A 27,254-nucleotide genomic window follows, 5' to 3' on the forward strand; every position below is an offset into this window, starting at 1 on the left:
GATTCTGACCCTGGCTTGGACCCTGGCCTTCACTAATCGCTGCCTGGACCTGACCACCTGCCTTGGAACTGATCTAGTCTTGTCTACTGCCTGCCCCAACTTCTGGCCTGTTACTTGTCTCCACTGTCTGCTGCCTGCCCCAACAGTCGCCTGGACTTGGACTCTCATATCTGGATTGCGCAAGGGACCCACCTAAGATCTGCTGGCTGCCAGAACCAAAGGGCTCAACCTGCAGGGGTAGTGGCTGGTATAGGCAAAGCTCCATCTAGTCCCACCACAGGACTTCTCCGCCAGCTGTCAGTGTGGGCCTAGCGAGGTTGCTCGCTAGGTTGTGTCAATCACACCATAGCACCAGGGTTCCACTTTTCCTGTGGGCATTATATCCCTTGAGACTGGCCAGATGAAAAATTCCCCCAAACAGTCTAGTACGGCAATCAAAAGCCCATGAAAGTACCCTTCTCTTCTGTTGTGACTCTGGGTGAATCCCAAGCTCTCCTCTACTTTCTCACTACTTTACTCCAACTCACCCACTCCATCACTGAGCATGCTCCAGGGGACTTTATAATCCAGTGAAACCTTACCCACATAAAGGTGGGATTTTCACAAGGGGAGGAATCCTAGATATAAAACTCCTTCCACTGCCCATAGCTGGAAAATATACATGGGGAATATTAGTGATAGGCAGAGCCCTGTCACACAAAGAACAAAATCTTCCTATGTTGTGATTGAATTGAAGCTTAAATTAAGAGCTCAATTCAATACCACTATTCAATCCATTGTGAAAATCCATTCAATACCACTATTCAATCCATTGTGAAAAGCCATTCAATACCACTATTCAATCCAATGTGAAAATCCATTCCTGTTCCAATCAATACAAATTGCTGACTATATCTTCCCCCCGCACATTCTGTGGAACATGATCTATCACAAAACATCTGAGATCATTAAACATATGTCCATAAATCATTCAATGCTGCACTAAGGGGGCATCTTTTTTTCTGTTACGAATGCAACTTCTGCGTTTAGCAAGTTGAGTTCTCAATATTCTTTTGGTTTTTCCAACGTATGGGCACTTGATGATATATACGTGTTGATGAACATGTGGTGAATTGTCTTAACTTACAAACTCGACCTGTACAGGAACATTTAAAATCTTTCATTTGTAACATTAAATTACACACATGACAGTGACCACATTTAAAATGGCCAATTAATTTGTGACCATCTGTAATGTCAACATGAATCTTTTTCTTTTCAGGTAATAATGCTGGACTCAGTAATTCCCTGAGATTCTTCAACTATGAATACACCATTCTAAAATCCATTTCTTCAAATCCTGGCAACATTTTAATCATTTCCTAGTATTCTCCCTTGCTCCTTGCAATTTTTCTGGATATGGATAAGTATCTGGTTATACATGTTATGGTGCCTGAATCGTTCCTGTTTAACTTGTTATTTAATAATAAATCTCGATTACTGTACAATGCACTCTTCAAAAGGAGACACTGGAAGTTTAGAACAGAAGAGGTGGTTCTTGAATGGTATTTTGACCAATTGCTTAAAGGAAATATTTTAATGGATGCAAGTCTCATGTTGGTGACTTCTATAAATGGAGCACCACACCGAATTTTCTGTGCCAGTACAGCCACGTGTAAAAGACCGGTGTGGTTTTGTTGGGAATGAAGCATTGAGAGTAAATTGCTTGTTATACAAGGATAAAACTGAATTGATTGATAATTATTAATACATTACAACTTTGTATTGTAGAATTTATTATAAGCCCTGACGCAGCTTCTCAGTGAAATGTTGGCAATGTCAGTGTTTTTTATGAGAAGAAAGCATTCAGAAAAGATGATACGCAAGTTTAAAATGGCATAGAGTAATGGCACTTGATGTGATGGCATCCAGTATGAGATGAAATATTCAACTTTTCCAAGAATGAGAATGATCATTAGGAAAATTGACATTTACATATAAGCAACAATGCTATACATTTGGCACAGGCTTTCGGTTTTTGGAATTCACATTATAAGAAAAAAATTAATGTATAAAAATTAACAAAAAAATTAAGATAAAGAGGTTTTTCAGACCCATGATTGAAACTACTGAGTCTGTATTCAGTCTTTAATTTTTCAGTTCAGCACTGAGGTCTTTTCCTCTTACAGGAATTATATTAAAGCTTTATAGACAGTAAGTCTGAATGTAAAAAATCTAGCATTAACAATATTCAAAAACTTTATTTTGTTTGCTGTTTGACCATCAGTGCTTCAGTAATGCTGATTTCCCATTCTCAGGTTCTCCCACTCGTCCTTGGAGACTGCCCTGCCAGAGAATGCTGGCAGGCAGGAAGGGATGCTGAGTCACCCAGGGCACCAGAGATGTTGATTAACTTGAGCCTGTGGAGACTAGTATGTCTCCCAGGAATGTAGGGGGCAGGGGGGTCAGCCCCCCTCCCCTACAGGAACGTTCCTTCATTAGGTAGCCCTCCCCCCCCCCCAAGTCCCATGCAGGACAAGAGGTGAGAGGAATCAATCCTTGATCCTTCACTGTCTGAGTCTCTATCGATGACCAGCAGTCAGGCAGAGCCTCATGAAGCTGCTGCCTGGATGAGAACTCAGGCAAGGCCTAGCCCAACCAGACTGCAAATCTCATGAAGCAACTGACAAATGCAAAAATAAGACCACACATGAAGGTTGAGGGAAAGAATAAAACTCATAAGCTGCTGCACTATTAGTGTAAAACAAAACTTGGACCAGGCTACACTGGGCATTAGGCTAACACACCATGTGGGATTGACAAAAGTATTTAAAAACAAGAAAAAAACTGAAATAATGAAAAACTACCTACAAGTACATAAGGGAGAAAACAAAACCTGCAGGGCCCTGTGAATAAAAAAACAGCTTCTGCAGTTCAAGAAACTTTCACTGTAGTAATTGTGAGAGAGAGCGAAGACTTGCAGGCTCGGTGGAAAAAATATGGCTGAGGGGCCTGGCAGGGAGGTGGCTAAGGCTGGACATGCTCAGTAGAACATGCTCAAAACTTCTAGAAGCTTTGAAGTCAAAGTTCTGTGCTGCGCTCTATCAGATGTTGTAACCCACTTATGAGGACTGCCATCCTACATGCCCTCAGACAATGGGGCCGATGCAAAACGGTGCAATAAGGGGATTGGTGCCTCTACAACACGCGTCCAACGCGGAGTGAAACTAATAGCGCTCATCATTTGCAAATGCATGCTATTCACTCCGAATGCAAAAAAAAAAAAATGTGCCTCTAAGACGCACATTTTAGTGCTCAGAAATTAATGCCTACCCAGAGCAGGCGTTAATTGCTGAGCGCTCCCACAAGTTGAACAGAAAAGCTGAAGAAACAGCTTTTCTGTAAATCCTCCTACTTAATATTGTTGCGGTATTAAGTAGGAGGCACAAATCTTTAAAAAACTAAAAAAAAAAAGCACTGTTTCCTGAACCCCTGGCTTTGCGCTGATTAGGAAAACCGAAACCAAAATTCGGCGTCTGTTTTCCTAACCGGTGGACGGCTGACCGCTCGCAGGCTCCCGTTTAGAGGAGGCGCTAGGGGTGAGCAAGCAACCCTAGCGCCTCCTTGATAACACAACCCCTAATTTAAATATTGCATGGCGCCCCCAGGAGAGGTGCCTGGGGGCGCATTAGGAAAGCGGGCACTGAGTGTTCAGCGCCTGCTTTCAGCGCACATCTATTGCATCGGCCCCAGTATCTTTTTTGTATGGTGAGTTATACAAGGAAATATCCTAGTTGTGCTCTGCACCCATTATTGAGGCAGAGAGAAATTCCTGTCAATGCAGACTATATAGTCACATTTTAGCCCTGTGATGTTCATGTGTTCAGCATGACACGCATATGACCAGGGCTTAATTTGAGGGGGAACGGCCTGGAATGCAATTTCAGCACTTCTTTTCAGGCTTAAGAGGCAGAGCAGCAGCAGGAATGTTCTACTCCGGTCCCTCCCTTCTAGGCAGCCTACAGGTAAGAGAAGAGGCGTGGTGAGCCTGGAGCACAAGCCAGCAACCACTGTGCTCCATAATACAACCCCTCCCCTCATGTTCCCCTCCCCCCACCTCTTCTGTATTGCAGGGAACAGAAGGGAAAGGGGTGATACTGAAGTAGACATTGCAGAGCAAAGAACAGTCTCAAAAAATGGGTTTGAATTAGCACAAGTTTGAAACTTGTGAGCAGTATTGACAATTGTCAAAGCTTCAACCCTGGTCTTGAATGTTACAACTGCTCACAGCTTTCAAACTTGTGCTATTTCAACCCCTTTTTGTGTCCATTAGCAAGGGCTTAATTTCTGGCAGAACAACCCAGAAAGGCATTCTGCCACTTTTTTTTCTGGGACCCAAGAAAAGAGAACAGAATCAGCAGGGTATATCAGATATGGCTGTTGACAAGAATTTTGCTTTTTTGTTCTTTGTTTTGTCCTAATTGAATGTGATAGTTCTGATCTTATGCTCCGGTCTTTTAAATAGTTCATTTAGACCAATGAGCATGCTCAGTGTGTTTTGAGGCTTGTGTACAAACAATGGTGACCGAGTTTGCATGGTTCTGAGAGATTTGTATTCATTGTTTGCTGATAAGCTTCTTTCTTTATGATTTGAATGGCCCATTGAATTGAAGAAATGTGCTTATTTTGTACATGGTTGTTGGATGTAGATAGTCAATTGTGTATATGTTTTGTTTGGAGAGTATGAGCTCCTTTTTAAGATTTTTCTTTGGGGGGGGGTCATGTTTTTTATATATATACATATTTTAATTTTATATTTTAGTGACGATGCTGGTGGGGGATGTTGATATGTGCTTCAACTCAGTGATGTGAACTTGGGGACAACTATATGGACACACCTGATGAAGTCCAGTCCGGTGAAACATGTTGCGTTTTATGAAGAATGATTTGTAGCAACTACCAGCTTCAGATATGTTCCACTGAGTAACATTGAGGAATATTTGTGGGATCCTTGAGGACATTGTTGATCCTGCAGTTTTTTTTTGAGATAGTGTGAACTTTTATATGTGTTGGTTGGCACAAGAACTGGAGGGCTTTCCCCCCCTTTTTTGTTTTGTTTTCTTCCTATAGGGAGATATCTCATATTTAACCACTCAGAGATGTGCTGGCGGGTTTGCTGCGTGACCTGTTCAATAGATCCCTGGAAATGGGAGTGGTGCCGAGTGACTGGAGAAGAGCGGTGATGGTCCCACTTCACAAGAGTGGGAGCAAGGAGGAGGCTGAAAACTACAGGCCAGTTAGCCTCACCTCAGTGATGGGAAAATTAATGGAGACTCTGCTGAAGGAAAGGATAATGAACTATCTAGTCAGGAGGATTGCTGGACCTGAGGCAGCGTGGATTCACTAGGGGAAGGTCCTGTCAGACAAATCTGATTTTTTTGATTGGGTGACTTAAGAATTGGATTGAGGAAGAGTGCCTGATGTGATCTACTTGGATTTCAGCAAAGCTTTTGATACGGTCCCACATAGGAGGCTTGTGAATAAAATGAGAAGCTTGGGAGTGAGCGCCAAGGTGGTGGAGTGAATTACAAACTGGTTGACGGATAGAAAACAGCGTGTGATGGTGAAGGGAATCTGCTCTGAAGAGAAAATAGTGTTAAGTGGAGTGCCACAAGGATTGGTGTTGGGACCGGTCCTGTTCAATATCTTTGTGAGCGACATTGCGGAAGGGATAGAAGGTAAAGTTTTTGTGTATTTGCAGATGATACTAAGATCTGCAACAGAGTGGACATGCCAGAAGGAGTAGAGAGAATGAGACATGATTTAAGGAGGCTTGAACGTTGGTTGAAGATTTGGCAGCTGGGATTCAATGCGAAGAAGTGCAGAATTATGCATCTGGGGTGTGGTAATTCAAAAGAGCTGTATGTAAAGGGGGATGAAGGGATATTGTGCACGGAACAAGAGAGGGACTAGCAATCTGAAGACGGCAAAACAATCTGACAAAGTAATAGCTAAAGCCAGAAGAATGCTGGGCTGCATAGAGAGAGGAATAACCAGTAAGAAAAATGAGGTGATAATCCCCTTGAACAGGTCATTGGTGAGGTCTCAACAGGAGTACTGTGTTCAGTTCTGCAGAACTTATCTCAAAAGGGATAGAGACAGGATGGAGGTGGTCCAGAGAAGGGCGACAAAAATGGTGGTGGTGGGGGTCTCCATCAATTGACTTATGAGGAGAGATTGAAGATCTTAAATATGTATACCCTGGAAAAGAGGAGGTGCAGGGGAGATATGATACAGACCTTCAGATACCTGAATGGTTTTAATGATGCTCAATCAACAAACCTTTTCCATTGGAAAGAAATCAGTAGAACTAGGAGGCATGTAATGAAACTCCAGGGAGGACGATTCAGAACCAATGTCAGGAAATATTTCTTCATGGAGAGGGTGGTGGATGCCTAGAATGCCCTTCCAGAGGAGGTGGTGAAGATTAAATTGGTGAAAGATTTCAAAGGGATCTGCGATAAACACCGTGGATCCCTAAAGGTTAGATGATGGAAATGAAGAAAAGAGTGCATGGGGATAACTTGCTGGTGTGGTGGTTTCTACCCTTAACCAATAAGCCTGATACTTCTTATGCAACTCCAACATTGCTCTCTGCTTCAACAGAGGGAGAAAAGAGGAAAAGGGGAATTAGATAGAAGATTGAAATGAAAAAAAAGTGCATGGGGGTAACTTGCTGGTATGGCGGTTACTACCCTTAACCAATAAGCCTTCATATTGTTGATGCAACTCCATCAATGCTCTGTACTTCAACGGTAAGATGTGATGGGGAATTAGACTCAAACAGCAACCAACAAGGCCCCTGGCTTGATGGTCTGGCAATCTGATAAGTATGGGGGTGAATTGTATGGCATGGCAGATACTACCATAAGTTTGGTGGGCAGACTGGATGGACCATTTGGTCCTTTTCTGCCATCATATCTATGTTTCTATGTTTGAAAGCACCCAATATGAATCATAATAGCCAAAGATGGATACTGAAAAGTATGTTGATAGGCCAAAAACACTGTCTCAGCTGAAACAAGAAACTTTGCCCAGATGAGAACTTTAACCAGAACTGAAGGATACTTATCAAGATCTGCTTGTTTGTAAGCTCCTGTGTAAATAAACTAAGGCAGAGGGACAATGCAGCAACTTTATCTCAAAAAGCAGAAGTCACTGTTCGGTCAAGGGAAATCCATAGGGCACCCCACCCATGGACAAAGGGAGAATACTCTGAAATGGAGAAAAAGCTGATGTGGCTGACAGCCCTGGTCCAGACTGGAAGGAAACCCCCGAGGAAAAGGGGAGGGGGGAAAAGACCTGCAATGTGACAAAGACCCTCCACCCACTACATGATTATGCACAAGCTTATGTATATTTATCAGCTGGAAATTATAAGACAGGGGGGGAAAAAGGGAGGAGAGTGGACCTGAAGCAGCCCCAGTACCCCCTGCTATCGAGGAAGGAGAAGACTGGGTGTGGCCAGGAAACTGGAGAAAGGAAACACCTTACCTGGGATCTGACAATGGCATGAAGTCTGAGACAGCCAGGAGCAGAAAGAAGCCCAGCAGCTCAGCCAGTACCAGACCTGGAAGCAAGCCTCCTCCTCAGTTTGTTCTCCAGACCCCCAGCCAGAGCCTGCTTCAGAGGTTAACAGAGGGAAATCGCCTGAAGTTGGGGCCAGGGATAGTAAGTTAGCCATAAGTATTAATATATCAGGCAGGCTAAAGTATATGGCATGTTTAAACCACTAATAGTGCAGAGCTGTATTTAGAGTAAACTGATGTTCAGTAGCAAGGATGTTAGGGACATGTGCTGTTACCTTCTAAATGCTAATCCAGTAAATAAAAGTCTAATTCTGTGGATAAAAACATTGTTTTTTCCTGAACTTAGGATCGTGAGGTGAGGTAGGGGGAAACAGGGAGAATATTCTGTAGCACTACCATCCCTGAGAGGCGTGAACTGGAAGTGTCCTGTAGCAGACAGGCTCCTGATCCCCTAAACTTACCTACATCCCCCTTTTTCCCCCCTTTTTTATTTTTGGTGATTTTTCACATTTTTGGTAGTTTTTTTATATTGACCTGTGTAAATGTTTTTTGGTCCTTCATTAGTGTGTTTTGTACTTGGATGCCTTTGGAAATTACATTTTTTAATTATTTATTGATATTATGATAATAATTTCTTTTGTTAGGTATTGATGATTTAACAAATAAGTGATAATTTGTATAAATAAAGAGATTCTTTTGGTATAGCTTTGATATTTGGAAATGCCCAAAGTTTTAGACAGCATTATTCCAGCAGAGAAAGATAAATGGGACAGACATGACAATCTCTCATATTCCTCCAATATGCACAAATCCTTGTGTACTTTTCTTGGAAATCCCTTCCAGTATCTTAATAGTGATATATTTAAAGTGTTTTATTGTCCTGGGGTTAACTTAAGGGTGTTGATGCCAGATGCTATTTTTTTCCAAATCCACTCCTTTGTAATTGGGGATTTTCTTGTGGAGTCTCTCCCAAAGAGCACACTGTAGTTTTCCAGCATCAGCTCCAGAATGTGATTTTCTTCTTGAGTGAAACGAAACATCTGTTGGCGCAGCTGAGCACCTGCCTCTGTAGTGCTTGATACAGTCTCTGGCTCTGGTTCCTCCTCCTCCTCTATGTACAGGAAATTCATTTGGTCTGTTTATTCTTCTCCTTCTCTCCTCAATACTGACAATCAGACTCCCTGTACTGAGCGAACTTTTATATAATTAGAAAACAAGATCACAGAGCTATGAGGAAAAGAGAACTGAGCATGCTATTTAGTGCTCAGGTGCATAGACATTATACTTTTTATGTTAGTGTGCATGATGCTACATTTTAGTGAGTGTCTTAAAAAAGAAAATTGGTTCTTACCTGCTAATTTTCGTTCCTGTAGTACCAAGGATCAGTCCAGAAAAGTGGGTTGTGCATCCCTACCAGCAGACGGAGTCAGAGAACCAAAACTTTGGGCACTGCCATATATACTAGAGTGCCACCTGCAGTCCCTCAGTATTGTCCTGTACCCAAGTCCAAGATAAAAGAACCAATGAGCATGGGGTAGCTTACAAAAACTCCAGACTACCCCTGTGCTAGATACAAAAAAACTAACCAAAACCAACTGCGAATAACTGCTCCAACAACCTTTCTGCCAAAAGGAGCTTCAGGAAAAAATAGATAGGCCAACGTTAGCCAATACAGTCTTTCGGAATCTGAAGTAAGGGGCGGGCCTCTGGACTGATCCTTGATACTATTGGAACGAAAATTAGCAGGTAAGAACCAATTTTCTTTTCCCTGTACGTACCAGGATCAGTCCAGAAAAGTGGGATGTACCCAAGCCACCCTATACTGGGCGGGAACCTGAAAGACCCGCACGCAGAATGCTCTCACCGAAGGACGAGTCATCAGAGGCTCCGACGTCCAATTGGTAATGCTTCGTAAAGGTAAGAAGAGAGGACCACACTGCCACCCTACAGATCTCCTGAGGCGACAGAAGTTGACACTCTGTCCAGGAAGTCGCCTGGGCCCTAGTGGAATGGGCTTGAAAACCCTCAGGAACTTGACTGCCATGGGCAATATAAGCCGAGCAAACGGTTTCTTTAATCTAATGAGATATAGTCGCCTTAGACGCTTTATCCCCTTTCTTTGAGCCCCCAAATAGGATGAATAGGTGATCAGAGCGACGGAAGTCATTGGTAACCTCCAGATAACGCAACAGAGCGCGTCGCACATCCAAAAGATGCAGGTCTCTGTCCTGAGACGAATCCCTAGACCAATGTGGAAATCCTGGAAGGTCCACCATCTGATTTACATGAAAGGCCGAAACCACCTTAGGCTCGAAAGACGGAACCGTGCACAAAGACACCCGATCATTGTGAATCCTTAGAAAGGGATCCCGACACGACAAGGCCTGTGGTTCTGAAATCCAACGAGCCGAGCAAACGCCCACCAAGAACACCGTCTTCATCATCAAATCCTTTAAAGAAGACGGCGGATAGGCTCGAATGGAGCGCCACATAAAACTCAAATTCAAGCTCCACGCCGGGCACACCGATCGGACAGGCGGACGTAGATGCTTGACCCCCTTTAGAAAATGGGCAATATCAGGGTGCGCTGCAAGCGAAAAACCGTCCAATCTTCCCTGCAATGCGCCCAGGGCCGCAACCTGAACCCGAAGGGAATTAAATGCCAACCCCTTGGCGAGAACCTGTTGAAGGAAATCCAGGACCCGAGGGACATCGGCCGTCAAGGGATCGCAGTCCCACTGACCACACCTGACTCAAAAAGCGATCCCGGCCTAACCGCCAAAGGCCTGGCCAGGCGAATCGGGAAAATAACTTACCACGTCGCCCCTGCCCTGCAAAGTACCCTGGAGCCCCAGAAACTGAGGGTCGAGAAGCCGTTGTAGAGTTACCCGGAATGCTTCTCACTTGCTGAGTGAGACCACTCGGGATTCCACAAAAGCCTCTCGGACCGGCCGCGAGAACTCTAGAATGTAGCTGTCTCTTATGACCTCTAAGACCCACCAATCTGACGTAATCCTTGCCCATTCCGCGTAGAAGTCAGATAATCTGCCTCCGACAGCTTCAACGGCGGAATGGGTGCTCGTGGCTTCATTGGGAGGGCTTGTTGTTTCCTGCCCCAAGGTGTCCCGAGTCTCTACCTAGCTGAAAAAAACTGACTAAAGACTGCAGGAGTGTATCTCTACTATCTGCTGGAGTCAGAGAAATACTGAGGGACTGCAGGTGGCACTCTAGTATATATGGCAGTGCCCAAGGTTTTGGTTCTCTGACTCCATCTGCTGGTAGGGATACACAACCCACTTTTCTGGACCGATCCTGGTACGTACAGGGAAATGTAGTTAAGTGTTGTTTTAGCATGCATGCTAATTTTTTTTAGCATATATAACCCCATCCCTGGGTATGGAATGCACAATGATGGGGCCATAAAAGGTTTTAAAGTCTCTTCAGGGCTGGAACCACTCACTGGCTAACTCTCTTTATTTATTTAGATGTACTTTTCACAGAACTTCAAAGTGGATTACATTCAGGTTCTGAAGGTATTTCCCTATCCCCAGAGGACTTACAATCTAAGGGAGTCATTTATCAAAGTGCTATATGGCGTTTTTGCATGCGTTAAGCACCTTTAACGTATGCGAAAGCACAACACATGGTGCGATGCAAATAAGAAAAATAGGAGGATGTGGGGCAGGACTCACAGTTTTGCGAAGCCATATCGCATGGCTTTAATGTGAATTTTAACTAAATGCCATTTTTGGTAGTTTTAAACTCCTGGAGAGCCAGCTATCTGTCAGGGCCCTTCTACAACCCTTGGGAGGGGGGGGGGGGAGGAGAGAGAGAGAGAGTGAGAGCCTAGCCATAATGCCCTCATCCTAGGTAGGTATTTATATCTCTATAGGAGAGTCCATCAAGCTAGGTTGAGAGAACAATGCACAAATCTCATCTTTGGGTGAGTTTCCTCACTCTGAAGGTCATCAAATCTTCACAAGAGAGCACTGTTCTGTTCTGTTCATACATCTCACTTTGAATGTCAAAGTGGCCCCTAACCCCTACACTAATAACTACACCTCACCTCGAGTTACTAGGTGGGCCTCCTATAGAGATATAAATACCTACCTAGGATGAGGGCATTATGGCTAGTCTCTCTCTCTCTCTCTCTCTCTCTCTCTCTCTCTCTCTCTCTCTCCTTTGTAGAAAGGACCTGATAAATAAAAGTGACTTGCCCTGGTCTCATGTGACAGGAATGACTTTAATGTGTTCCCTGTGAGCAGTACACTTCTCCCTACTCTCTGGATGCTGTAGGTGAAGACTTTGGGTTTAGTGTCCAAAATCAAAGCTTTTACTAATGAGTAATCAAAGTAATAATACAGTTCAACTTAATTCTTTTGGTTTCTCGCTATCTGTGCAAAGGTCTCTTGACTTTGGTTGAGGGACACGGGAAACACTTATCATCCAGGGCTTCAATTTATGAGGTTACCAGGTGAATAAGGGCATACTTGTTGGGACAGAAAACCCCCTTCTAGCTGGCCAAAACTCTAGCACACAGTCCCTGCCCAGTATTCCCAGTTATCTATCTTCCCAGGGGTGAAGACTCCAAGTGGGGCCCATCAGGAGTAACTCAAATATGGTTTTACTCAACGTTCTCCTCAGTCCTTCTTAATCTCACTCACATTACTCAAATCCCAAGTTGGATGGGGATTCCCTGGGACACACAGCTCTCGATGTTCCTTCTCAGGGTAGGAAGAAGGGGCAGCAAAACTCTTCCTCCCAGTTCTTCTACCCAAATTTCTCTTTCCCAAAAAATTGATCTTAACACCAGAAGATGCTGCAGCAGGTCACCACCATTCCTCTGTTTCCTTGGAAGCTCACAGAGGGGAATATCTTCCCTATCCTGGGCCCCCTAGGGAGAGAGTGCCCCATTTCTCACTCAGGAATCTCACAGTCATCTTACAAAGCAAAACTTAAAAAATCCCCAAAATATCCCAAGAACAACCTAGCCAGCCAGTTAGTGGACTTGAAAGGGTTGATCCCTCGACCTTGCTCGGGAACTGCAGGTAGATGGTACCTGACAACAAGGGTAGGCCCAAAAATTAAACAAAGGCAAAATCTCCAAGCTTCCTTCTAACTCAACAGCTGAACTGCACAGCCTCCAGAGCTCTTGGGATAGAGCTGCTTTTGTTAACTTGCAGGGGGATGGCCATTCCAGCACCCTCAAATGGAGGGGCTGCATTTGAATGGGTCTGCCCCTAATCTATAACTTACACTACATTATCTTAAATAATGGAATTCACTAAGGGGTAGATCTTAAAAAAATACGCGATCGCGTACTTTTGTTCGCACACCAGGCGCGAACAAAAGTACGCTGGATTTTATAAGATACGCGCGTATCGCATTTGTGCAACCTGCGCGCGCCAAGCCCAGCGCGCGCTGCCTGTTCCCTCTTAAAAAAGATGTTTGTTTCTATCACAGGGAAAAGAGCTGAAAAGAGATTTGCTGAGAGAAAATAGACAGACAGTAAATAAAACAACTAAAACTACATGTTCGTGTTCCTTCAGTCCTGGATTTTTCTACACTGCACACATGTAAAGAAAATGTTTCCCACTGTGTTTTGAAGAACAACTGTTTGTAGCATGTGCCAAATATTGATCTGGAGCAACTACACTTGCAGAAAAACAGATCTACAGTGAGAAAATGGGATATAACAGTCAGATCTACTGGAAAGTGGAGCTACATATAGTAACAATAGTAAATGAAAGCATATAAAGATCAAATAGCCCATCCAGCCTTCCCAGTTGTCCTTCTATCACGTGGAGGCCGATACAATATCATGCGCGCAAAAACGTGCATCCAACCTGGTTGCATGTTTTTTGAATGCACGCATATCCCCTCTCTTGGGCGCTCGATGTAATACTCAAATGAGCTGGCACACTAAAAGGGATGCACAATGGATAAATTGTGTGTTCCTTGTGTGTCCATGGTATCGAGAGCCCAGGAGAAGTGGCTGTGTGCAGGTAAGGAAAACGGACACTCATTTTTCCAAGCATCTGTTTTCCTAACGCATGCACAGCCACAGGTTAGGAAAATGGATGCTCGTAATTTTCCTAATCTGATCGCTGTTGAGATTTTTTTTTCATGTTGCAGCTTTCTATGGTTTCTCCTACTTAGTATTGCAACGATATTAAGTAGGAGGAACCACAGAAAAGCTGCATTTTTTGCTTTTCTGAGCATGGCTTGGGGAGCTTCAAAACTTAATACCAGCTCTGGACTAACCTTAATTTTTGAGGGTTAAAATGTGTGCATTGGGTGCACATGGTTTTTTACATTGGGATACTAGCTAAAAGCCTCATTAACATGTGATGAGCGTTATTAGCTATGCACGTTTTGGGCGCACTAATCCCAATATTGCATTGGGCATATGTCTAGCACGACCAGAACGCATGTTCAACCGCTTGTTTAGCAGCGCGCTGAACTCAGTGCCCGATATTACATCGGCCCCTTGGAAAATAAGCATATGAATTGCCAGTCAAAGCAACACCAGCTCCTCCACCAAATTTTTCACCTGACGTCTCAACTCTGTTCCCATCACTGTCTTTTTATCTGTCCCAAGCATGCTCATTGATATTAGGGTTAAAAGCATGGCTACCCCATGCAGGTTACTCCAGATGTCTTTGAAGCCCAATATCACAGTATCAGTGCTGTTAGGGCTCACTCTTTTCATTTCATTTGTCTTATCCAACTTGATTATCTGCTTTTCATAATAAACCCCAAAAGCATATTACAATAAAATACATAACATCAACAGTCAAATATAAATGTAAGAACAAGCATAACCGATTTAACCCCAAAGAAATTACTCACAAAATTACCCTACTCACCAAAAATCTACTAACAATAAATAAAAAATAATTGCAACACATTAAACAAAAAACTATAACTCCCCTATATAACTCCCCTTACCACTCAACCCATTAGAGATACTTCTCAACAGTAGAAATATCAGTCTATATAAACATAGTAACATAGAAATGAAAGCTAAAAAGGACCCAAATTGGCACATCCAGTATGCTCAGCAAGCTTCTTATGGAAGTATCTGCTACGCCATCCAGGTTATTCCATGTTTCTCTTAAGGGTAGCAACTGTGCTAGCAACAATTTTACTGGATGCTACTTGACGTGCTTACCTTATGGATTTGGCCATAGAAGTTGACCTGTGTTTTTTCCCTTATGTCTGCGCATCAGTTCTTCATACCAGAAAGGTTGGGGCCCTCATTGGTTGTCTGAATCCAAATGCCCTTTTCCCTTTTGCAGTTGAAGCAGAGAGCAATGTTGGAGTTGTATCAAAAACATCTAGGCTTATTGGTTTAGGGTATTAACAGCCTCACCAGCAAATTACCCCATGCTTATCAGTTCCCCAGACCGTAAAATTTGGGCCATAGTTTGTTTCTGTCTGAATCCATTTCCCCTTTTCCCCCTGCCTTTGTAGCAGAGAGCAATGTTGGAGTTGCATCAAGAGTATCAAGATTTATTGGTTAAGAGTTATAACAGTCGCACCAGCAAGTTACCCCCCATGTACCCTCTTCATTTCCTTTCTCTAGCTTTTATGGATCCACACTGTTTATCCCGTGCCCCGTTGAAATCTTTCAATGATTTAGTCTTCACTACTTCCTCTAGAAGGGCATTATAGGAATCTACCATCTTCTGCATGGAAAAACATTTTCTTATGTTGGTTCTGAGAAGTCCTCCCTGGAGTTTCATTTTAGAACACCTAGTTCTACTGATTTTTTTCCAATGGAAAAGGTTTGATGTTTGTTCATCATTAAACCCTTTCAGGTATCTGAAGGTCTATATCATATTTCCCTGCATCTCCTGTCTTCCAGGGCATACATATTCAGATCCTTCAGCCTCTCCTCATAGGTCTTCTGATACTGACCTCACACCATTTTGGTCACCCTTCTCTGCACCGCCTCCATCCTGTCTCTGACCCTTTTGAGATAAGGGCTCCAGACCTGAACACAGTACTCAAGGCGAGGCCTCACCAAGCACCTGTACATAGGCATTATCAACTCCTTTTTCTTACTTGTTATTCCTCTGTTTATGAAGTCCAGCATTCTTCTGGCTTTAGCTATTGCCTTGTCACATTGCTTTGCCATCTTCAGATCACCAGACACTATCATCCCAAGATCCCACTGTTGGTTTGTGCACATCAGTCTTTCAGCCCCCATCCCAGATGCATGAATCTGCATTTCTTGGCATTGAATCCCATCTGCCAAATCTTCAACCACTCTTCAAGCTTTCATAAATCACTTTTCATTCTTTGTACTCCTTCAGGCGTGTCCACTCTGAGGCAGATCTTAGAATCGTCTGCAAATAGGCAAACTTTACCTTCTAAACTTCCGTAATGTCACTCTCAAAGATATTGAACAGAACCGGTCCCAATAACGATCCCTGTGGCACTCCACTTAACACTGTTCACTCTTCAGAGTAGGTTCCATTTACCATTACATGCTGTCTCCTATCAGTCAACCAGTTTGTAATCCATATAACTACCTTGATGTTCACTCCCAATCTTCTCATTTTATTCACAAGCCTCCTATGTGGGACAGTATCAAAAGCTTTGCTGAAATCCAAATAGATCACATTGAGCGCTCTTCCTTGATCCAATTCTCTAGTCACCCAATCACGAAAATCAATCAGATTTGTCTGACAGGACCTTCCTCTGGTGAATCCATGCTGCTTCGGGTCCAGCAACTTACTGGATTGCAGATAGTTCAGCATCCTTTCTTTTAGTAGCGTCTCCATTAATTTTCCCACCACTGAGGTGAGGCTAACCAGCCTGTAGTTTCCAGCCTCCTCTCTGCTATTATTCTTATGAAGTGAGACCATAACCACTCTTCTCCAATCTCATGGCACCACTCCTGTTTGCAGGGATATATCAAACAAGTCATTCAGTGGACCTGCCACGGCATCTCTGAGTTCTTGTAGTATCTTGGGATGTACCTAGGTTGGCCAACTTTTCCATGGACCATAACTGGACACCCCACTAAACTTAATGCTCGGGGGGGGGGGGGGGGGGGAGATTACAGACTACTGTCAGTTGTTGATCCACTCATCACTTGGCTTTCACGCACCCCCTCAATATACTTTGTTTTATAAAATGTTATTTCAACTATCCTCATAAACACATTAACCACAGCCTCTTTCATGCAGTTTTGTTCTCTATCACAAGTAAAGCCTTTCATATACATACCCACCTCCATACTTCCCCATAAACACACAGCCTCCTCTCTTATATACACACACACACTCCCAAACACAACGTCCTCTCTCATACACACACACACTCCCAAACACACAACGTCCTCTCTCATACACACACACACACACACACTCCCAAACACCAACCTCCTCTCTCATACACACAACCTCCTCTGCCAGAGACACGCACATACAGAGCCTCCTCTCTCATATACACATGCACACTCCCAAACACACAGCCTCCTCTCTCATACACACATGCACACTCCCAAACACATATGCACACTCCCAAAAACAGCCTCCTTTCTCAGACAGACATATTTACTCTCTAAGACACAGGTGGTTCACTCTCTCTTTCCTTAAAACCTTCCCAGCCTTTCATCTGTCTCTCTTGTGCCACCTGTCTCTCAATATGCCCTCTCCCTCCTCTGTGCACCCCTCTCTTGTGCTGCTCTCCTGTCTCTAGTCCCTCTCTCCCTCTCCATGCTCATGTCTTTCTCTCCTTCCTTCTTCCCTCCTGTCTCCCTCTCTCCCCAGTGCCTTCCTCTTTCTCTATTACTTTCCTCCTGTGCCCCGTTTCTTTGTGCCTCTTCTGTCTCTTCCTTCCCTTGCTCCATGTCTTCCTCCTTCCCTCATGCCCCCGCTGTCCCTCTCCCCTTCTCTGTGACCTTCCTTCCTTCTTTGCCCCCTCTGTGTCTCTTCCCCCATATGTCTATCGTCCTTTCCCTCCCCTTTTCTCTGTGCCCCTTCTGTCTCTCCTCATTCCCCACCCTGTGATTTTGACTGACTTTTTCTCCACTTTCCCCTCCTCTGTTCCTGTATCCCTTGGCTGGCTCACTGTAGCCCCTTCTCTCAGGTCTTGGCCCAGAATTCAGTGAGGGATGGGGAGGGACCCAGAGGACCACTGCTGCAGAGATCTATGGAGCCACTGGGAACTGAGCTATGCCCCGCCTCTTCTCCCCATCTCATCCAATCACAACACAGGAAAGGAGGCAAGAGGGCAGGGACATAGCACAACTCTCAACTCTTCTTTCCCTGTGACCAGGAAGCTGTGGAAAAGAGGAGGAGCCTCCTGCAAAATCTGGATTTTAGTGTCCGGTCAGTACTTCTGACAGGACACTGTACAGCACATCTGAAAACCTGGCTGTCCGGTCCAAAACCGGGCAGTTGGCAACCTTAGATGTACCTCATCTGGTCCCCATGGCCTTATCCACTTTCAGTTTTCCTAGCTTTTCACATAGTTGTGTCTACCCGATCCCCATCTATGGTCTTGCCAACCAGCGACGGTCCTGCTTCAGGATCTTCTTTAATGAACCCCGACTGAAGTATTTGTTTAATATTTCCACCATTTCTTTGGCTGTCTGTGTATGAGAGAGAAGGTTGGTGTTTTGGAGTGTGTGTTTGTATGAGAGAGGACGTTGTGTGTTTGGGAGTGTGTTTGTGTATATAAGAGAGGAGGCTGTGTGATTATGGGGAAGTATGGAGGTGGGTATGATTATGAAAGGCTTTAGTTGTGATAGAGAACAAAACTGCATGAAAGAGGCTGTGGTTAATGTGTTTATGAGGATAGTTGAAATAACAACATTTTATAAAACAAAGTATATTGTACATTGCTCCTTGTCACCTTTCAATTTAACTATACCACTTTGGGCTTTCCTTCTTTCTCTTATATATCTGAAAAATGTTTTCTCACCTCTATCTCTTTGGCAATCCTTTCTTCTACTTGACCTTTTGCTTTTCTGATTTCTTTCTTTGTTTCCCTCAGTTTCACCAGGTATTTTTCCCTGTGTTCCTCTTTTTGGGATTTTTTATACTTCTTGAATGCTGATATTTTTGCCTTTATTTTTGCAGCCACCTCCTTTGAGAACCAATTCAGTTTCTTTTTCCTTGTAATTTTGTTTACTTTTCTAACATATAGATTTGTTGCCTTTGTAATAGCTCCTTTTAATTTATCCCATTGTTGTTCCAACTTGCCCATTTTCTCCCTGTCTTCTAATACTTTCTCCAGGTACATCTCCATTTAGGCAAAGTCTATATTTTTAAACTCAGGACTTCGTGTGACTTCTCTGTATCTTATTCGCGATATCAAACCACTTGTGCTTGTGCTCAGGTGCGCACCTGTCTGGTCATTAGAGACATTATCCCCATTTCTGAGCACTTGGTCAAGTATTACACCCTCCCTCGTGAGTTACAGTACCATTTGTTTGAGCAGAGCCCCTTGCCGGGCATCCACTATTTCTCTACTTCTCATAGATTCTGCAGAAGGGATTCTCCAGTCTATATCCAGTGGATTAAAATCTCCAACAAGCAACACTTCTCCCTTCATCCCCATCTTTTGGATGTCTTCGATCAGATCTCTGTCCAGGTCTTTCCCACTCACAAGATGGGGTTAGGCCATATATTGCACATGCACAAATATTTTATTTTTTTTCCAGAATGACAACAAATTAAGTTCTGAATGATTTTCAGTAAGCAACATGTTTCAGAATTCTGGACCAAAGCATGAAAAAGCCACTCTGAGTCCCTCAGCCTTCTTGGAAGCCTAATGCCATGCTAAGCATGGCAGATCCATTCTGGGTTTTCCATCTTCTTTGGAAGCTTGATTCAGATGACTACTCTCTGCCCATTTGCTTGTAATATCCCCTCACTGAACCTCTAAAATTTTCTATGCCTGGGCAAACACTCAAGCCCCCTCCTTCATTTCTTCTACCAGTTACCCCCCACCAGCCTTTACCATTGAGCCCTGTGTGTGTCCCCAACCACATTTAAATTCTGTCATGGTTACAGGTTGCCATTACCTCTTCTGGTCTGCTGTTCCAGGCATCTACCACTGTCTCAGTACAGGAACATTTTTTCATGTTTCCTTTGAACCTTCCTCCCTGCACTTTCATGTCATGACTCCTTCTCCTTCAATTTCTTTTTCTATGGAAAATTTCAGGTTCTGGAACATTACTAAAATGTGTCAAATATTTAAATGTTTCTATTATTATTTATTTATTTAACATTTTTCTATACCGACCTTCATGGTTAAAATACCATATCAGGACGGTTTACATCGAACAGGGGTAAAATAACTAGATAAAGGAAAAAAAACAAAGTTACATTACAACGAGGACTGTGAACTTGGAAGCTTAGGAAGCTAGAAGAAAAATATAAAGTTAAGTTAAAGGGAGAGAAACAAATTCCAGACTAGAGGTAGTCCAGACTAGAGCTAGTCCACATGTTAGAGTCGGTATCCATGCTATCCAGGTATTCAGAGGAGGGGAGGATCCATTAATCATGAGTAGATAACGCCTAATGTGTATCCCAGGGTTCTGGGAAGGCTTGGCGGAACAGCCACGTTTTGAGTTTTTTCTTAAAAGTTAGCAGGCAAGGTTCCAGCCTAAGATCTGCAGGGAGGTTGTTCCAGATGGCTGGGCCTGCTGTCGAAAATGCTCGGTCCCTAGATGCGATGAGTCGTGTGGCTTTGGTTGGAGGGGCTTGTAGCGTTCCTTTGGATATTTCTCTCATTGGCCTGTTAGAAGTATGGAGTTTTAATGGAATTTCAAGGTCGAGATAAAGGAGATTATAGATGAATTTGTGTATTAATGTTAAAGATTTGTGAAGGACTCTGTAGTTGACTGGTAACCAGTGTAGATTTCGGAGGATGGGTGTAATATGATCATTCCGGTTGGTGCTTGTCAGGATTCTAGCTGCAGCATTCTGTATCATCTGGAGAGGCCTGATGGATGAGTTGGGTAATCCTGTGAAGAGCGCGCTGCAGTAGTCTATTTTGGCAAAAATCAATGATTGAAGAACTGTCCTAAAGTCGTGGAAATATAAGAGAGGTTTGAGTCTTTTTAATACCTGTAGTCTTAAGAAGCAGTCTTTGGTTATAGTGTTAATCATACTCTTTAGGTTAAGACGGTTATCAAGTATAACCCCAAGGTCACTAACTTGAGTATGAGAGAGGGCGTGGTTATGTTGGGCCTGTGACTGATAGTTATCTTGGAAGGCGGAAATGAGGAGGAGTTCGGTCTTTTTAGCATTGAGGACCAAATTTAAACTGTTGAGGAGATTAGTGATAGAATGTAGGCAGTTGTTCCAGATCGAGAGTGATTTGGTGATGGATTCCGTTATGGGGATCAGGATCTGCACATCATCTGCGTAAATGTAGTGAATAAGGTTGAGGCTTGTTAATAGTTGGCACAGGGGGAGGAGGTAGATATTAAAAAGGGTGGGGGACAGGGAGGATCCTTGAGGTACTCCAAGTGATGAATTTGTTGGTGGTGATTCTTTATTATTTATTCTGACCTTGAAGCTTCTATCGCTAAGGAAAGACTTGAACCAGTTGTAGACTTGTCCTGAGATGCCTATGTCTAATAGACGATTCAGGAGGATGGCGTGGTTGACGGTATCGAACGCCGCTGATATGTCTAAAAGGATTAGAAGAAAAGAATGTCCTTTGTCTAGTCCCATAATAATATGGTCAGTTAGGGAGATAAGCAAGGTTTCTGTGCTGCGTGATTTGCGGAAACCATACTGTGAAGGATATAGAATATTGTAATCTTCTAAATATTCTGATAGCTGGGTGTTAACCACCTTTTCTGTGAGTTTGGCTAAGAATGGAAGATTCGATATAGGGCGGAAATTAGCTAGTTCACTAGGGTCTAAGTTGTGTTTCTTAAGGAGGGGTTTGAGAGAGGCGTCTTTTAGGATGTTTGGGTACAGTCCTTGGGTTAAGCAGCAGTTTATGATGTTGGCCAGTGGTCCGGAGATAGTGTTTGGTATGAGTAGGAGTAGCTTGGTTGGTAGGTTGTCTGTGGGATGGCTGGATGGTTTCTGCTTCTTGAGAATGGATTCGATCTCTTTAGATGAAGTTAATTCGAAGTTTTCTAATTTGGCTCCCTTAAGCATGTGGGTATTGGTAAATGAAACGAGGGTGTTGGTATTGGGTGGGAGGAGGGAGATCGTGTTTGATATCTTCTGCTGAAAGAATATGGCTAGCTCGTTTGCCTTGGATTGAGCTTGTTCGTCTGGGATCGGTGGTGGTAGTGACTTTGTAATTTGAGACACATATGAGAAGAGAGCCTTCGCATCATATTGGAGGTCATGGATTTTATTGGCGTAAAAAACTTTTTTTGATTTTAAAATTGATGACCTATAATAATGTAAGGTTCCTCTGTATGATGAAAGCGTGGAGGGGGAAGGGGCTTTACGCCATTTGTTTTCTTTGTGACGTAGTTCTTGTTTTAACTGTTTGAGTTCATAGGTGAACCAAGGTTGATTTCCTTTTTTTGAGGGGTTAATTCTTTTCAAGATAGATGGGCAGAGCTTATTTGCTACATCTTCTGTGATCTTGTGCCAGGAGAGCACCGCTGTGTTGGGGTTGGATAGATCTATAATTTTGAGATCCTTAGTGAGCTGTTCATTGAGAGTCTCGGAAGCACATGATTTCCTGAAGTGAATGGAGGAGAGGTGTTGGGTGTTGGGTGTCTGTTTATTTGAAGTGAGGGTGGTTGTTATCAGATAGTGGTCTGACCAGGGGATGGGGGTACAAGCCGGATCCTTGGTGATGGAGAAATTAGAGTTGATAAAGATAAGGTCCAAGGTATGTCCTGCTTTATGTGTGGGTCCGTTGACGATCTGGGTGAATCCCATTGCATTGAGGGCGGTGAGTAGGGCTTCACAATTGGGAGTATGGTGAGAGGCTTCAAAGTGTATGTTAAAGTCTCCCAAGATTATGGTAGATATGTTTAACGATGGATTCAATAAGGGGGGAGGCGTCTGCTTCCAATACTCCTGGGGGAGCATAAACTAGTAAGATTTGCAGATGATTAGATTTGAATAAACCTAATTCTAGTTTGGATTCTGTCTTGATTGTATGAGATGTTAGTCTGAGTTCTTTCTTGGAGGCTAGTAATAGGCCGCCCCCTCGTTTTTTATGTCTGTGTATAGAGAAAAAATCGTATTTGTGGGTAGGTAATTGATTGATTAGCGCTATATCCGAGTTTTTTAGCAAGGTTTCTGTAATGGCGCAGACGTCAGGGTTACAGTCTAAGAGATAGTCGTTGAGGATATGAGTTTTTTTTGTCAGGGATTGAGAATTAAATAGGGTCACTGAGAGAAGTGTTAGACCTAGGAGCTGAGTCAGGGGAGTGATCAAGATAGGGATGAGAGATTTGGGAGTTCTTGCTGTAGGGGATTGAGCTGGGAGCATGTTGAAGAGGTGGCGGTGATATCTGATGGGAATATGTTGGGTCATCATATTTGTGTTACTCTGGACTTATTGTGAGAGCAGAGATGAGACTTGGTTAAGGGTCCTGGGTGGTTGTTGTTTCCAGGCCTCGCTTTCCAATGAGTTAATTGATTCAAAAGGGGTTTTTTGAGTCGCGGGCGTGTGGAGTCGGAAGGGGGCTGCTCAGGGGCTGCACGAAGGGGCCCACAGAAGGGCAACCACTTTTTCGCGCCCCTTCGACGAGCAGCGCCCGTGCTCAGGATTGTTTAAATGTCCCTCTCCCTCGCTGATTGGTTGCTTGAGCTGGTAGGCGGGTCTATTGTGCCGCTGCCTGTGGGATTGGAGCTAAGGCCTGCCGGGGGGAAGGGATGAAACTTGAGGCCTTACCCCGACAGGTCTGGGCGCCGATCGCGCAGGCCTCCCCTCCTTGATGCACAAACAGTAGTAGACGCGGCAGTGTCAGCGGTTTGAGCAGGAGTGGAGATATCCTTCAGTTTTCTGTGGAAATGGCGTGGGGCTTCCTTGGGGCTGTACGAAGGGGCGAGACAAAGGGGCAGGCCCCTTTGTCGCGCTCCTTCGGCGCGAGATGCCGGCGCGAGACGCCGGATGGAGATGATTTTTTAAACCAACAACCACAGCTCCCAAGCAACTATAGCACCCGTTCTTCAATACAACACTTACACTACAGAGCTTATATCTCTCGAACCCACGTCCTCCTTGGAAATAACAAACATTCTTAAGAAGATAAAACCTTCTTCTCACCCCCTAGACCATATCCCATCAAACCTGCTGAGTTCCATCACTGACATCGTGGCCAAGCCACTTGTAGATATCATCAACCTCTCTCTCACCCAAGGCCAAGTTCCCAACCAACTCAAGTCTGCAATGCTTAAACCTCTCCTCAAAAAACCTAACCTTCCCACCACAGATCCTGCCAACTACAGACCCATAGCAAACCTTCCTATGTTAGCCAAAATTTTGGAGAAAGTGGTCAACCGTCAACTCTCTGAATTCCTTGATGACAACAATATCCTTACCAATAACCAATTTGGATTCCGGAAGAAAAAGAACACTGAATCACTACTAGCCACTCTAGCTGACACCATCATCTTCAATCTGGAGAAAGGACAACCTTGCCTTCTCGCACTCCTGGATCTGTCAGCAGCGTTCGACACCGTGAACCATTCTAGCTTACTACAACGACTCACAGACATTGGCATCACAGGAGCAGCGTTCAACTGGTTTAAATCCTTCCTTGAGAACAGAACATACAGAGTCAAAATAAACAACAAGGAATCTCATCCCATCCAAGCCAAAATGGGGGTACCACAAGGATCCTCACTCTCCCCCACCCTTTTCAACATTTATCTTCTCCCACTCTGTCACCTCCTCACTAACCTCAAGCTCACCCATTTCCTATACGCGGATGACATACAAATTATCATCCCCATAACGGACACCTTACACAAGACCATGGCTTACTGGAATAAATGCCTCTCATCCATCAACGAGCTTCTAACCAGCCTCAACCTGGTTCTAAATACTAATAAAACGGAGATCCTTATAATAGCACCGGACAAATCTACCCTGCCTACCTCCAGCAACACTCCAAACACCTCAGGATACACCACCTCGCCGCAAGTCAGAGATCTGGGTGTAATTCTAGACGACAGATTCAGCCTCAATAAATTCATTAACACCACCACCAAAGAATGCTTCTTTAAATTACAAGTTTTAAAGAAAATAAAGCCACTCCTACGCTACAGAGATTTCCGCACAGTGCTCCAGGCCATCATTCTCCCGAAACTGGACTATTGCAATTCACTTCTGCTGGGACTCCCCGCATGCTCTACCAAACCCCTCCAGATGGTCCTAAATGCCACAGCAAGAATTCTCACCAACGCAAAAAAAACAGACCACATCACCCCAATCCTCCAGCACCTCCACTGGCTTCCCATTAAATACAGGATACAGTTCAAAAGCAGCATGATGATTCATAAGGCTCTACATAACATATCCCCACTCAACTTAACCTTCAAGCTACAAATTCATACTTCGGATAAGCCGACTAGAAGAGCATATCAAAACAGATTGATTACCCAGCCTGCAAAATCCTCCCTGAGAAAACGCGCTCTATCAACTGCGGGCCCGTCTCTCTGGAATTCTCTACCACCAGACCTCCGCCTTGAGCCGTGCCATACTACCTTTAAAGCGAAACTCAAGACTTGGCTCTTCCTGCAAGCATTCCCTGAGAGCTAAGAACTAAAAGATTTAAAAAACCCTGTCCTTTGGTTTTAATGTATGGTTTCTCTGCCTTTATTTAATCTAGTCTATTAATTGCCTTATTTATTTACTTAAAGTTGAGCTTAGTTTTTGGTTTTACCTATTTATTTAGATCAAGTGTTTTTTTCTTGTTTCAAGTCTTGTTCAATGTAAACTGTTCCATGTAAACTGTTCTATGTAAACTGCCCCCCGGCAGTAGTTCTTCTGTTAACTGTGAACCGGAGTGATATGTATTGTATACAGGAACTCCCGGTATATAAAAACTATAAATAAATAAAATAAATAAATAAACTTCCCTCTGCTGCTGTCTGATTGGCCGGATCTGGCTGGTGGGCGGGTCTTAGCGCCGTGGGTTCGCTGCTCTGTCCGCACGGTCGGCGATCGGGCCCGCCGGGGGGAAGGGAATTTAACAGGCCTTACCCTGACGGGTCTGGGCGCCGATCGCGCAGGCCTCCCCTCCGAAGAGCCTCAGATAAGTATGGGCAGCAGGCAGGCAGTCAGACTCAGCGCCGGAGGGAGATGATTTTTTAAACTTCCCTCTGCTGCTGTCTGATTGGCCGGATCTGGCTGGTGGGCGGGTCTTAGCGCCGTGGGTTCGCTGCTCTGTCTGCATGGTCGGCGATCGGGCCCGCCGGGGGGAAGGGAATTTAACAGGCCTTACCCCGACGGGTCTGGGCGCCGATCGCGCAGGCCTCCCCTCCGAAGAGCCTCAGATAAGTATGGGCAGCAGGCAGGCAGTCAGACGCAGCGCCGGAGGGAGATGATTTTTTAAACTTCCCTCTGCTGCTGTCTGATTGGCCGGATCTGGCTGGTGGGCGGGTCTTAGCGCCGTGGGTTCGCTGCTCTGTCCACACGGTCGGCGATCGGGCCCGCCGGGGGGAAGGGAATTTAACAGGCCTTACCCCGACGGGTCTGGGCGCTGATCGCGCAGGCCTCCCCTCCGAAGAGCCTCAGGTAAGTATGGGCAGCAGGCAGGCAGTCAGACGCATTTAAATTCTGTCATGGTTACAGGTTGCCATTACCTCTTCTGGTCTGCTGTTCCAGGCATCTACCACTGTCTCAGTACAGGAACATTTTTTCATGTTTCCTTTGAACCTTCCTCCCTGCACTTTCATGTCATGACTCCTTCTCCTTCAATTTCTTTTTCTATGGAAAATTTCAGGTTCTGGAACATTATTAAAATGTGTCAAATATTTAAATGTTTCTATCATGTCCCCTATCCCTTCTTTCCTCCAGCGAATACATTTTGAGCATCAAGACTCTCTTTATAGAGTTTGTGTTGTATGTATTTTTGGTAGTTTGCAAGTTAGTTGTCAGTAAAAATCTGGCAGATTGTCAGTAAAAAGATGCTCATGAATTGGAAACCTTGTGAGGGTAATAAAAAAATAACTTTAGTTTTATTTTTAATATGACTTTTAAACAAAAAAGCTGGACCCTGTGCAATACAACAAAATGAAAACTTTCAAAATAATATTCCTGCAAAAAAAGTTACTATAATAAACAGGAGAAAAGAAGAACAGAATAAGAAAATAACTAAAGAAAATGTACCTAATGATAAGAATAATCTATGTAACTGCATTTAACATTATAGAAAAAAATATGAAGAAACTAACTCACAAGCACTGGAATGACCTCAAAATTTTCCCATTCATGAGGATTTGAAAAAGCTTTTTGTGATTTTTAGGATAGTAAAAAATACTAATTCAATAATGGGGAAGAGTTGCTATAATGGCCCTAAACAGGATAGGGAAAGAGGGTTGAAGAAGATATTACAAAAGCAGAAGTGATACAAAAACAGAATACCAAAGCAAATAAGGACTAAAAGGTCATCTAATCTGTCCAAGATACTTCCTAAACAAACAACAAAAGTGAACAGTAATTTAATATGCAGTTAAGCCTTTGATTATCTGTCTTGATCCTGGTAAAATGCAGCAGATA

The 27,254-nt window shown here is 43.8% G+C and overlaps 1 protein-coding gene across 1 annotated transcript in view; it reads right to left on the reverse strand.

Moving 5' to 3' along the window:
- The window catches only part of CFAP99 (cilia and flagella associated protein 99), a 270,815-nt gene that overhangs the window by 242,548 nt on the left and 1,013 nt on the right, over window positions 1-27,254 (reverse strand). The gene's annotated exons all lie outside the window — the stretch shown is intronic.

The sequence above is a fragment of the Rhinatrema bivittatum genome, chromosome 1, assembly GCF_901001135.1.
Source record: "Rhinatrema bivittatum chromosome 1, aRhiBiv1.1, whole genome shotgun sequence".
Classification (NCBI taxonomy): Eukaryota; Metazoa; Chordata; class Amphibia; order Gymnophiona; family Rhinatrematidae; genus Rhinatrema; species Rhinatrema bivittatum.